The 14564-nt window shown below is 49.5% G+C and overlaps 1 protein-coding gene across 2 annotated transcripts in view; it reads right to left on the minus strand.

Moving 5' to 3' along the window:
- SGCD (sarcoglycan delta) overlaps positions 1–14564 on the minus strand; it is a 941570-nt gene that overhangs the window by 863263 nt on the left and 63743 nt on the right. The window contains exon 1 of one of the 2 annotated variants that reach the window (XM_085617618.1): positions 1084–1503. The exons of the other annotated variant lie outside the window; for it this stretch is intronic. The gene's annotated coding sequence lies outside the window, so the exon portion shown is untranslated. Of the gene's footprint in view, positions 1–1083; positions 1504–14564 lie in introns of those variants that run through there. 2 annotated transcript variants of the gene reach the window in all.

Below are 14564 nucleotides of genomic sequence, written 5' to 3' on the forward strand. Positions count from 1 at the left end.
ATAATTAAATTGGTCCTCTCCTGTCGCATGGTTCCAATGCCCCTGCCTGATACCCATTATATGATCTAGAAGTGCTTACAACATGCGCGCGTCTACATAATTAATTTTTGAATATCAATTATTTTGCTGGGTGCCACCATTCAATTTCAAAATCCAAAAGCTATTTTTTACTTAGGAATAAGCAGGCGGTGACAGGTGCTGGACTGCGTGACATTCGATAAAACAGCGCCCCCTACTTGCATGAGTGACTCCGTGGTCACTAATCGTACCCATCGCTGTCAAACCCCGCCTACTTCTGGGACCCCAAAATAACCCCTAATGTGTGTCACTCCACGATAGACTCAGCAATGGGGCCTGGGCACCCACAAACGGGCATTAGGAGCTGGGCACTGGAAACTTGGCAGCGCGGTCCGCACGCGGGGGCTTTGGCGCTGAGCTCTGGGTACTGCGAGGCAGGCAAAGGAAGCTAAGTGGTGGCATATGGGCACTGCGAGGTGCGCCAGGGGATGAGCAATGTTATTTGAGCAGCGCGGGCTGGCAGGTGGAAGGTATGCAATTAGTGATGGGCAATGCGATCTGGACTCTCTCATCTGGGCATTGGGCCCTGGCAGCTTGGTGCTGCGAGGTGGCCCGTCAAAGCTGGGCATTGGTGGATGGGAGCTGGAACCTATGCACAGAGAGTGGGGTACTGGGAGTGGGGCCCTGGGAGCCGGAATCCAGACACTAGCAGCTCGGCACTGGAATCTGGTAGCTGGGCAGAAGAGGGTGGGCGCTAGCAGACGGGTGCACTGGGTCCTGCGCCCTGGGAGCTGAACACAACGAGGGCTGGCCACTGAACAAAGTTGCTAGGAACTGGAAGCAGTCCGTTAGAAGTGGCCACCGTCAGAAAGGCATTAAGAAAAGCTCAAATGCCCCACTGACAGAAAAGTGTATGGCTTGGATCTGTGGAGAGAGGGTAGAACGCTCAATTAATTGGGGGGCGAGAAGCCAAGGTGTGGAGGGAGAGAGAGATTGAACAGAGGCCGGGAGAGAGTTAACTAAGGGGTCATGGAGATTGTAACCAGGGCATGGGAAGTTACGCACCTGTCATGAAGACGAGGGGGCGGGACACCCCCGGTGAGCGCTCACCCAAACAGTGCCACCGGTCCATGGCGGGAACAGCAGGGCGCACAGCTGGCCCCTCCATGGGGGCTTCAGAGAACGGCCATCCAAGGGGTGAGCATCCGAGCCATGCGCGCTTCAGAGCCAGTGGAGCGGACCAGGCGCCTCAGAATGCGGGTGTCCGATCCATAGGCGCTTCAGTAGGTGGGCATCCCGGCCGGGCGCCTCAGAGAAAGGGGTCCGAGCGCCGCGCACTTCAGAGAGTTAACGCTCGAGCCGTGGGGCACGCTGAGAGAGCCCCTGGGGCACGGTTCTGGGGGCTCACAGTGTGGGCGGGAGGTAGGCGCCACAGCCCCGGCTCATCCTCTGCAGCACGTCCACCTTCCCCGGCAGAGCATGTGTGAGGCAGAGAGCTGTCTGCACAGGAAGCACTTCAGGAGAGGGCGGTGAGAGGATGCTGGCCCTCCTCCCGCCGCTGGTCCTCCTCCTCTTCACGCTGGTCCTCCCTCCGCGGATCCCCGCCTGCTGTTGAGCCTGCGTCTCCTCCTGCTGATGCTGTGCCTGCTTCTGCTTCTCTGCCTGCTGCCGACCCCTTCATTCGCCAGCAGGTCCCCCGCCGCTGCTGCTCGTCTGCCTCCTCTGAGTCCTGTCCCACTGACCCCTCCGGCTCGAGCTGCGGCGGTGCTGCTCCTTCTGATGCTGGTATCTTCCTGCTGATGATGATTGATGGGTCCCCTCCTGCCGAAAGCTCTTCCTGCTGATTCTCCTCCTGCTTACCCCTTCCCTCCAGATGCCGCGCTTCCACCTTCTGCCACTGCCCAATCGCCTCCTCTTGCTTGCTCTCCCCCTCCTCCTAGTGGACCTTTCCCTCCTGGCCTTGCACCTCCGCCTGCTGGCCCAGGCCCATCACATAATGGTGCTTGGCCTTTCCCCCCTGGTGTTGACCTTTCACCTCTAGCTGTGGTCATGGGCTTCCGCAGACATTTTTCCTGGGGGGGCGGGGGGGCTAACCCGGCAAATGAAGGGGCGTGGCTAATGTTAATCAATAGGGGCGGGGATAAAATGGCAGACAATCAGTGTCGGGTAATGCTCAGGGCAAGCTGAGAAAAAAAAGTGGTGAATTCTGCATTTGAAACTGGACAATTACAGCACACATGAACCCTAAAATTACCCCCTGGCCCCTTAAAACTCATACATTCCCTGTTCCCTAAAATTAGCCCCCTGGCACCCCATAACCCATACCCGCCCTGACCCCTTAAATTGTCCCCCAGCACCCCAAAACCCATACCCGCCCTGAACCCTAAAATGTACGCCCCTTGCACCCCAAAACCCATACCCACCCTGAACCCTAAAATTACCCCCCTGTTTCCCCAAAACCCATACCCACCATGAACCCTAAAATTATCCCCCTGGCACCACAAAACCCATACCCATCCGGAACCCTAGAATAACCCCTGCCCCCCAAAAACTCATACCCGCCCTGAACCCTAAAATTACCCCCCTGGCCCCTTAAAACCCACACCTGCCCTGAACCCTAAAATTACCACCCTGGTACCCCAAAACCCATACCCACCCTGAACCCTAACATTATGCCCCTGGAACCCCTCCTTTAATCCATTTGTATTGGGCCTCTCGTTCTGCCATCTGGCTTTGAGTGTGTTCAGGTCTTTTTGTCTGAGATGTTGCTTCTTTTGGCCATTCCATTCTATGGGAGCCTTACATATAGCCACAAGAGTTGCTATTATTCGACCATGAAACACCCATTTTATCAGCCTCATAAGAATGAAATCCTGAGGTGACCATGCTGAGAATAATTAAAGTGTCTTACCTGTTACACGTAAGCAGGGCCACTGGAATTATGTGGCAGGGGAAGGCTAAATTATGGGTCAGGGTTGACTAAAGAATGCAGCAAGAAAAGGTAAATTATGTGGCATGATGCTGCACATTTTGTGAGTATTATTTAATTATTTTGCCTTCTTTACACTTGTTAACACTACCTGGGCATAGAATGCACCTTATTGGTACCAATTTAACACCAAACTATAGCAATAAGCAACAGAAAGGTAACTAATCAACCTTTGGAAAGGATCTTCCACTGTGCGCCAGCACATGTTGCTGCATTTATAGTAGGTTTTGAGCTAGAATATTTTTTGTTTTTAATCTGCAGATTATTTAGCAGATAATGGTTTATTTGGCAAATCAACAAATATGAGAAAAACACAGCATCGGCACAATCGCATAATTCCAGTAGCCTGACCCATCGGTCCCTGCAGAAGGAATCATTCTATCATTTGAAACCATCAACATACATATGAATGTTGTATGAATTAATGTAACAATGCCTAGAATGTTCTTTCATTTAGCCAATGACAAGATAAAACTTTTCTTTTCTTAACTTTTTCCATTAAATTTATTTTTCATGTAATGCCTCAAGTTTTTAAGAGTCTCAAAGCGGAAAGAAAATAAAGCATACCCGAGTGAATCTGTATTCTAATTGTGTACACATGTGTACTCACTTTTCTGGGAAAAGGAAAATCCTTTGCAATACGTTTCTGTTACATCACTGTTTTCAGCTCCTAGGAACATTATGATGGCAGCCTGCAGCCTCTTTAGCGTGAGTAAAAGTGTTCACGATGTCTCTGATGTTAATTTGTTTATCTAAGCAGCTACTATCCCTGCAGATTTTCTTACCACTCCTCAGGCCTGAAACTAACGTATGTCAATGGTATTAATATTTAAATAAACAAAGAAGTACAGCCCACGAGACTTCATACCCCCGTGAAACATTAGAGTGAAAAACTTCTTTTTCAGTTCTTAACGGCCTGGGGTGGGCCAGGGTATTTCGTGGGTGGGCCTGGCCCACCCTCTAGCACTGGGTCTGGTGGGAAGTATGCTTTAGCAGCTCATACTGGCCATTGTCATGCTGTATGTGATAATCGGCCACAGACAGAATGACAATCGGCAGGAGGGGCAGGAGGGGCTGCGACGAGGAGTGCGAGGCGCCCCATCAGGGAGCGGGCAGGGAGCAGCTCTGCCCCCTGCAGGGCCCAGAATTACGGACTAAAGGCATCCGTAAAAGCATGTGCATCCGCAGTCGGGGCAAGGAGAGGCGCTCCGGGGGGGCAAGCGCCCCTCCTTGCCCCCCCCCCTTGAAGACGCCCATGGCTGTGGTGGCTCCCCATGCTGCTGCTGGTCCTTGCCCTCTTGTTGCTGACCCTTCTCTTTTTGCTGATGTCCCTTCACCTCTGCTGGAAGTCCTTCCCCTACTGCTGCTGGCGCTTCACCTCCTTCTGTGGTTACTCCCCGTCCTGCTGCTCGCCCTTCTCCTCCTGCTGCTGGCCCTTCACCTCCTGCTGGCCCTTCACCTCCTGCTGGCCATTCCACTCTGTTGAAAGTCCTTCCCTTCCTGCTGCTGGTACTTCCCCTCAGGATGCTAGTCCTCCCAGTACCTCCTCACCTCCGCCAGTGGCGGCCACCGCCTACCTAAAGTAGGAGGGTGGCTCTGGGTGGAGAGGGCGGCAGGTTGGGTAGGGGTGGAAGCCAATGGCCGGAAGGGGATGGGCCCTCAGGACACAGGCTCCGCACCCAATCCAGGCGCTGCTTTCACACAAGAGCAGTGCCAGGATTTGTTCTGAGCGGCCTTGCCTGCCGCTCAGATGTGCATTGGAGCCTGTGCTGTTTCTCAAGCCTGGCTGTGTAACACAGCCAGGTTGGAGAAACATAAGTGCACATGTGTGTTTGGCTGGGCTCGGCCGGCCGGCCAAACACACATGCGCACTTCTGAGTGTACTTTACTCCTCCTTAAAATGCCTGGCCCCACCCCGCCTCACCGTATATTTTTGTATTGGGCTCAGAAAGCATAATAAAATGATAATAACATTGCGTTTTTATCATTTTATTTATTGTCTGCTGGCACGGGCTGTGGGGTGATGCTCCTCCGACTTTACGGAGGGGCCGCCCTTGCCCTCCGCTGCTGCACTTCCCCTCCTACTGCTAGTACCTCCCCTCCTGCTGCAAGTCCTTCCCCTCTTTTTGCTGGCCCTTCCCTCCAACTTTTTGGCCTTTCTCTTCTGATGCTGCCCCTTCACATCTTGTGCCTGGCCTTTCACCTCCTTCTGCTGGACCTTCACCTCTGTTGCAAGTCTTTTCCCTCCTGCTAATGGTCCTTCCGTTCCTGCTGTTGGGACTTCCCCTTCGGCTGCTAGTCCACCCCCCACCCTTCTTCGCCCCCTTCCCTGCCAATACTTTCCTTTCTGCTGCTGCTCCTTCATACCCTAGCACTTACCTTCCTCATCCTGCTGGTGGCGCTTCCCTCTTCCAATTTTTTATATTTCCTGTGATATAGCTCCTAAATGAAGACAGCAATGACACTTAGCCACAGTAACAGGAGCCACAGCACACCCTCACTCATTGAAATGTTAATAAAATTATATAGCTTATACTTGCAACCCAACAAACCATGCCAAAGACAATAAGTAAATAAAAAGGGGTGGGCGGCGAATTCTGTGGAGTTACACAAAAACTCTGCGAGATTCTGTGGAGTTCCACAGGTGGCAGAATTCGACACGTCACAATGCTCACGCTGACTTTTAGCACTGGGAGGTTGATACGCCCTGTAAAATACAGCGTAAACAGCACCGCGCGGCATGCCACAGGGCGCTGCTTCATTCTGCCGCTCAAGTAGATTTTCTACTCGAGTGGCACACAAACGGTGGTGACCTTCTGCGACCGCTCGCGTCGAGAAATCTTGATGGAAGGTGTCCTAGCACTTGATTGTCTCACTCATGCTTCCCAACTTCACATTGACAAACCGCGCCCGAGAAAAAACATCCACCACATGGCGGTTGGCAGAGTTTTTCCAGAACTCCACGCTCCAAGCAGAGCGCAAAGTGAGTAAAACTTCGCAAACTGTGCCGCAGTAGCGAAGTTTATCACACACCCCTAAAAAGGTAATCTTTTACTTACGGGGCTAAGCTAACAAAAATGGTTAAAGGTGCAAGTGCAATGCATTGCATACTAATTATACTGTTATGTTATCTGGCCCTACTATAGCAAGCAACTGTAACTAGTCTAGCATCGTAACACTCTAAACTTATAAAGAGATTAAATCCAAACTAGTATGTTTGGTTGGAGACGTGTGTTGAGTAGTATGCCCTAGGTAGGATGGGTGAGGTATGTGAGGCTGTGAGACATAGTCTGGATGTGTTGTGGATAACTTGATACTGCTGGTATGTGGCTCATCTTTATAGAGTTTTCAACATATTCATGGCACTCCTAGCCAACATCATCCAATCACAAGACATCGCTGGCATCTTTTATGCTGATGTAACTCAACTCATCATCTCCCTAACGGACGAGACAAACACCACCAGAACCAACTTCACCAATTGCATGAGCATGGTAGCAGACCAGATGCAAACCAACTGCCTGAAGCTCAACTACGACAAGACAGAAGTATTGGTCTTCGGCCACAAGTCCTCCCCATAGGATTCAACCTGATGGCCGTTGGAGCTAGAACCAACACCCACAGACCATGAAAGAAATCTACGGATCATCCTAGATGACAAGCTCAACATGACCGCTCAATTTAGTGCAGCGTGCACCTCCTACTTCCACAGGCTATGCATGCTGAAAAAAAGCTTCAAATGTTTGCCTCAGAACAACAGACGGACCATCACACAAGCACTTATCACTCATCACCAGTGGACTATGGCAATACTCTCTATGCAAGAGTCTCCAAACAACTCCTACACAGACTTAAGACCAACCAAAATGCACCTGCAAAAGTCATAATCGGCCTCCCACGCCGAACCAGCATCACACCTCACCTCCGGAAGCTTCACTGGCTCCCAATTCAGAAGCACAGCTAATTCAAACTTTTCACGCACATATACACAACAAAGGACCAAAATACCTGAACTGCTGCATACTCTTTCACCAACCCACCAGACACCTACACTCTCAGTCGCACACACTCCCCACATCTGCAAAAGCAAAACTGGAGGTTGCTCATTTTCCTACATCACACCCAAGACATAGAGCGACCTCCCTCAACACATCAGAGCCTCCTCCACACTGCTTGAGTTCTGCAAGAAGCTGAAGACCTAGCTCATCATATAAGCACGTTGGGACCACATGCCGACACACCTTTCCAAAGTGCCTGGATACCATCACGGGAGATTAGTGTGCTATACAAATCAACGTTACATAACATAACATATGTGATGTGAAAGGATTGCTTCATGCAGCATTACTCAAACAACCCTAGATCAGTGAGTCCTCATGAAGAAAGTGGACTATTTTGTCCTTTCTTTCAGGCATTCAGTACTTTAGTGGTTGAGGGTGTTGCCTGTGGGTTTGAAAATGTAAGAGCCATGTTTTTATGTCCTTCCTAAAAGTGGCGTTTTTGTTCTTTGCTTATGTTTATGAAGAGGAAATTACAAAGTTTAGTAGCTTGTTCTGAGCTCGAGCGACCTCGTAGTCGCATTTTGTAGAAGTGTGGCACGCTCAGTTGTAGTGGTGTGTGGAATCAAATGCTTTGTATAGGGTGGATCATCTAAAATTTTAATTGGATCAATATTGATCTTATTCCTTGCAGTGCTCGATGCGCAATGCAAAGTGCTCTGAATGCAATCTGTCAGGACACTGGAGTCCTGAGGCCTGGGATAATGTGATCAAATGAATTCATGCATAGGAGTATCCTGGCTACTGGGCTGCAGCAGTTGCAATTTGTTTAAGAGGCGCATGAGGCTTTCTAGGCGTGGACTGTTGTTGTGGTCCAGGCAAGAGAACACAAGCCATGACAGTGCCCTGAACCTTGTGGTGAAAGCCTAGGTGCAGGAATATCCATTCTAGGCTTTGGAGCATATAGGAAGAGGAGTGCACTACATCATCTATTTCAGGTTCCAAAGTAAGCTCTGCACCTAGAATGACTCCAAAGATTCTCACTTTGTTCATTGAGGGCAGTGGTTGCCCTAAGTCTGTAGCCAGGTGCTGAGCCACTGTGTTGGTGACCATTTTCCACATCTGAGGATTTTTGTTTTGTCCAGGTCGAGTTAAAATGGTTAGCAGTTGTCAAGGCTTTTTATGGTGACCAGACAAGGCGGCAGTTTGGATAGCTTGAGGTTTTTTAACACAGGTGTGTCCTCTGTGTAGTTGAACCAAGACAGGCTGAAGCATGGAACCAGTCCAGGCAGAGTGCTGGGTGAATGCCAAAGAGAAAGGGGAAAGAACTTTGAGCAGCGAGAGACACCAGTATCCAGGCAGCTGGAACCAGGCCTGTGTGGTGCAGGTTTGTGAAGTGGTTACCCTTATATAAGAAGGGGAAAATACTGTGGTCTTCAGTGGTGGACAGTATTGAATACAGCAAAGAGTTCTAGTTGAAGCCACACGCTGTCTCACTTAAGTCAGCTTGGGTTCTTAGCTGTCGACAGCAGAGACTATGATAGACATTGTCTCTCTGCATGGTTGGCTGCCCTGTGCATCCAAAAGGATGCTTTTCTTCAGTGAATTCCAGTGTCTTTAGCTTTAGCTTAGCAAAGACTCACTGGTTTGCTGATGTTCTGTAGTTTGCAGGCTTGTCTACATCCAGTTCTGGATTATTTAGGAGAGATTAAAGGAATAAGCATTGCCCTCATTTCCCAAGGTACTCATAGTAGGTGACACGTTGTTACCCCTCACACAGCTTCCACAATTTCTTTTAAAACTGCAGGTGGGCATGGGTAAGCTGGTGATTTTATTCTGTGTGATATTGTTAATTTGGTAAGGTCCTTACCTGCTGGAGGTGTGCTCCCCTACTCACTGGACTCCATTTCCCAGTTGCATCAGAGGCAGGGCCAGCTGCTGTGCACATTGTCACACCTCCAGGCACCGGATATAGATCACCGGCAGCTCCTGCATTGTGGGACGTGTCCAGGCAACGCTCAGGAAAAGCCCTGGCCAATGGCGGGCCTGTCAAAGCCTGTCGGAGCCCGGATGAGGCTGGGCCTCCCTTCTTCCACCTGAGCCCCAGATTAAGGTACTGTACTCACTCTCCCTGCACTGCCTGCCCATAAGCTGCCTGCTGTCCCTGCGCTGCCTGCTGCCCCTGTTCTTCCTGCTGCCCCAGAGCTGCCTACTGTCACTGCCCTTGCGCTGCCTGCTATCCCTGTCCCAGTGCTGCCTATTCCAGGTCCTGCCAGACACCCAGGCCCAGTGTCCCTGCAATGCCTGCAGCCCTTGCACTGCCTGCTGCCCCTGTGCTGCCGGCTGTGCCCCTGCTGCCCATTCTAGGTCCCTGCCTGGCACCCAGGATCAATAGCATCAACTCCCAGGGCCACTAATGGAGGCCACCATACAGCCACGCAGTGGATGCATGCAGCGGGCATGCCACCAACACAGCGTTTGACATTGCCCAGCACCAGGACACCTGGCCCTCCCTCCACCCGATGGTACACCACCAATGAACTCCTGGACCTGAACCCTGGACACCAAAACAACAACAGCATCTCCTCCTCCCCATGATCCACCAAAGTACCCTTCACCTGCTGACACTGCCACTTCTCCTGTGACACAACCCATGAAATATCCTGCACCACTCCTGCCCACAAAACCAAGAACATCCCCCAACCACTCCATTGTAACCTGCTCAACTCCTGCTCTCTCTGCAAACATGTCATAGAAATCTGGGACACCATCACCACTCTCTTCAAGGATGTTGCTTTCATCATCAAAACCTATCTCAACCCCTCCTTGAACCCCGACATCACCACCGCCACTCCCGAAGGCTACAAGATGATACACCGAGACCACGGCAACAAACAAGGCAGAGGCATCACAATCATCTTCAAGGCAACCATCATATGAACCATCACCAACGACGACTCCACACCCCTTATGGAACACCTCAACTTCCTACTGCAAACGGATGCGGAAACCAAAATAAGAGGCACCCTTGCCTACTGACCCTCAGGTCCCCAAGCAACATTCTGTGACACCATCCCCAACCTCATCGCCCCCTCTAGCAATCAACTCTAACAGCTAAATCCTACTTGGAGATCTCAACTTCCACATCGACGACCCCAACAAAGCCAACTCCATCGCCCTCCTGGAGAACCTGAACAACATCGGCCTCACACAACTGGTCAATGAACCAACGCACAAAGCCGGACATACACTCAACCCCATTTTCACCTCCAGCAACAGAATCAAATTCAGCCACACCATAGAACTCACATGAACTTACCACACCATTGTCCACTTCACCATCTCTAATGCCCAGCACACCAACACCAGGTGCCAGATCACCTCCCATTGCAGCTGGGGTAAGGTGACCAAAACTCAGTGGTCATAGGTCCTCAACCCCTCCCAACCTGAGGCCTCAACAGACCTCGACCAGGCCGTCCAGAGTTACGCCGCCTGAATTGCACCACTGAGGCACACAAAATCCAACAAGACCTCCAAGCATGCCAGCTGGTACACCCCAGAACTCAAGACCACCAAGCGCAACTACCACCAACTGGAGAAACAGTGGAATGCCACCAGAACCCCACCAACAGAGAAAGCAGTCATCAACACCCACATCAACTCCACAGCCAACCACACAAAGGAACTGATCAGAATAGTCAAGGTATTCTCCAAACCGACAGCCATAGAGAACACCATCCATCCCTCCCAAGAACTGTGCAACATCCTCTCAGACTACTTCCACAATAAGATCACCAACATCTACAACAATTTCAACCTCCAACTGCCATCGTCAACCCCAAGGACCTCAACCAACCAGAGAACACCAGCCAAACCATTACCACCTGGTCTGAGCTCACCGCCCTTACCACCTCAGCCATCATGTCTTGCATCCACTCCGGTGAGCTCACCGACCCCTCCACCTCTACATCCTTGCAACGAGCCCAATCAGCACACAACTCACCAGCATCCTCAACACCTCCATTTCCAAAGCTACCTTCCAGGAGAAATGGAAACACACAGTCGTCAGACCCCTCCTAAAGAAAGCGTCTGCCGACACCAGCAATCTCAAAAATTGTCACACAATCTCTCTGCTCTCCTACCCGGCCAAAGTATTTGAGAAATCTATCAACCAGCAACTTACCGAATTCCTGGAACAAAACCACCTACTGGACACCTCACAATCAAAATTCTGTGTCAACCACAGCACTGAGACAGCGCTGATTGCCGCCACAGAAGACATCAGAATACTCCTCGATCATGTAGAATCTGTGGCCCTGATCCTTCTCGATCTCTCTGCTGCATTCAACACCATCACCCACAACACCCTCATCAACATGTGTTCGACACCATCACTCACAACACCCTCATCAACAGACTCTACAACACAGTCATACAACTAGATGCCCTCAAGTGGATCACATCTTTTCAGTGAAGAATGCACACAGAGTATCCAACTGCCCCCCTACACCTCCAGACCCAAAGACATCAACTGCAGACCACAAGGATCTTTCCTCAGTGTCACCCTTTTCAACATCTATATGACCCCGCTCACGGACATCATCAGACCCTACAAACTCAACATAATCTCCTATGCAGGTGACACTCAAATGATGCTCTCGCTCACCGAGGACCCCTTCACTGTCAAAAGCAAATTCTGCAATGCCATGACCAACATAGGCCAATCGATGAGGTTCAACTGCCTCAGCTGAACTCCAACAAAACTGAAATACTGATCTTTGGGAAGAACATCTCCTCATGGGACCACAGCTGATGTCCTGCAGAACTGGGATCCACACCCACAACGACCGACCATGCAAGCAACCTTGGCATTATTCTCGACAGTCAACTGACCATGAAATGACAAGTCAATGCAGTCACCTCCTCCTGCATCCACACGTTTCACAGGCTTTGCAGAATCTTCAGATGGATCCCAACCAACATCAGAAAGACCTTCACTTAGGCCCTTGTCACCGGCCGCCTCGACTACGGCAACGCCCTTTACCCTGACATCTCCAACCAGCTCCTCAGAAGGCCATATAGAATGCTGCAGGCAGACTCCTCCTTGACCTTCCTAAACTAACTCACATCGCCCCCCACCTGCGATACCTTCACTGGCTACCTGTCCAGAAGTGCTGCCAGTTCAAGATCCTCACGCACGCCTACCAAGCCCTCCATGACTTAGGACCTGCCTACTTCAACCATGGATTGAACTTCCACCAACCCTCTAGACACCTACGCTCCTCTTCCCTCGCCCTAGGACACAACCCCACATCCATCGCAGACTCGGAGATGGACGCTCATTCTCCTACATCGCCGCCGAGACCTGGAACAACCTTCCCCTCAAGCTCTGTGCAGCCCCCTCGCTGGCAGACTTTAGAAAGAGGCTCAAGACTTGGTTCTTCGACAGAGACACAGTGCCCAGATACCCCTTGCCCTGTTGCCCTCTACAAATGCTTTTGATTGTATTTGATTTGATTTACACGTTTGATGTGACTAGAAGAAGAAGAACTTTAAATGTGCTTTTGGATGCTGAAAGGTGAACGTGATCTTGGACACATCTATTTTGCTTGACATGGTGTATGTTCTGTGTGGGTGCTCTACAGATGGATGCAGTGAGCAGTACCTCCGGAGGTATTGAATGAGTCACAAACATAGACTGACTATGCTAAGATTGCTGCAATGTGTTTATCTATTGCCCTGTTATATTTTTTATTTAATGCATACTTACATAACATATGTTTTATATGATAGGTATAGTTTATGTATGTGCATATGATTTGCATAAACCGCAACGATTCTTTATAGTATTAAATATTCTGCTGTAGTAGGTATATAAACATGTCTCTCTGGATGTCCTCATTGCAATCACAGGTAACAGAATTAACTTATTTGTCACACTGCTTGACAGTCTCAACAAGCACTGGGCTTCCTTTTCACTGCTATCTATGTCGCCTCTTACCTGCCTCTAGAAAGATTGTGCAAGCTACATTTCTGAGGAGCAGAATTTAAAACAGGCTTAAATCCACAAATTGTATGCACAAATTCTTCACCTGCTATATTCGTTAAAATACTGAATAAAAAATTGACATTTTATCAAACTTTTGTTATTGTTAGTTATGGCCATATCCTTTCTTTTTAAGTGCACCACGGTTTCCCTTCTTCCTTCTGCCTGCCTCTCTTGTATGCACTTTTCTCTAAATCTCATGCCTATCCCTAGTGAGCTCTTTTGGAAACCATAAGTATTTTATTAATTCCAAAAAGCAATTGCTTTTCACTTAGCCCCCTCTAATGAACACACATGTGTCAATAATGTGCCACAAAGAAACGGGTGTGAATGCATGGCATCAGCGTGCAAAACTAACCCCAAAGACAAATGAACTGACTACTAACTTTGGGCTCCCAGATTAGGTGCTACTCCCTGGAAAGAGCTTCGACGCCTCATCAGGGTTAGTAAGCGCTATGTAAATGGAATTTAAACATTTAATTTGTTTGCTGTGTCATGGTTGAGAGTTTGGATTATTGGTCGGTATCTCTGAGTTGATGGGAAGAATGAATCTATTTGCCCTCTGCCCGGTACACAGATAGTAGGGAGAGAATCGGTTAATTTGAGCAGGGTCTAAGGTGTTTAACTGCTGAGACAATTCTAAAACATTCCTTTGTGGGGCACTAGAGCAGTAAAAAAAAATCGTTTCTGGTGGTTGCTCTTTAAATGTCTGGTGATGGCTAAATTGCTTATGGTTGTCCAGTTCCAGTTCTTTTTTATTTAGTGACTATGCCAGATTTTTGGTCGACAGACAAGCACTTCCAGCATCCGTACACTTTATTCTAGAGTTTACAGTGATACCTTGCCATATCTTGGGCCCATCAGCTGGTAAAAGGCCCCTGGCAGCTCTGCATCAAAGAGCTACTTTCAAAGTCCACAAAGTTCACCGCTGTCTTGCTGCTGGAAGTAATGGCTGCAGGAATGATTAATTTGGGGGTGCTGCTGCACCCCTCCCGTACCCCTTGCCTCCATTAAAGCAAGGATTGAGCTGTGAAAGTACAAAGCAATCAGCTCGAATTCCCGCCTTCTGTGGGATCAAACTGGTTTGGTTGTGTCTCCTATGATAAATCAGGACAGTGCTGTTGGGATTGTTTAGAGACTGGGAAATAAACACCATTGAATACAAGGTACTTTACAAAAAAAAGATTCACTCAAGGGGCTGGACCTGTCTTCAGGTTGGAAAAGAGGTCAGAGGTCAATTGACGCCTCATCCACAATTAGCTTTTGGAAAAGGGCACAGCTAGAAGAGGGCCTTTGAGACCTTTATGGCCTTCACCTTAGCACTCAGATTAGTGTTCAACTCCCGTTTTTGGCGCACTGGAATTAGCTGTTGCCCCCCTATGGGAGACAAGTCGCCCCATCAGGGGTAACAGACTCCTCTTAAAAAAACGTGTTTCATCTCTCCTAAGGGGCATCCACTAGGTTTCTCCATCCAAGAGACAGGTGGATCGGTGGAAGAACTAGGCCCTGGCGG

Source organism: Triturus cristatus, chromosome 7 (assembly GCF_964204655.1).
Source record: "Triturus cristatus chromosome 7, aTriCri1.1, whole genome shotgun sequence".
NCBI classification, from domain to species: Eukaryota; Metazoa; Chordata; class Amphibia; order Caudata; family Salamandridae; genus Triturus; species Triturus cristatus.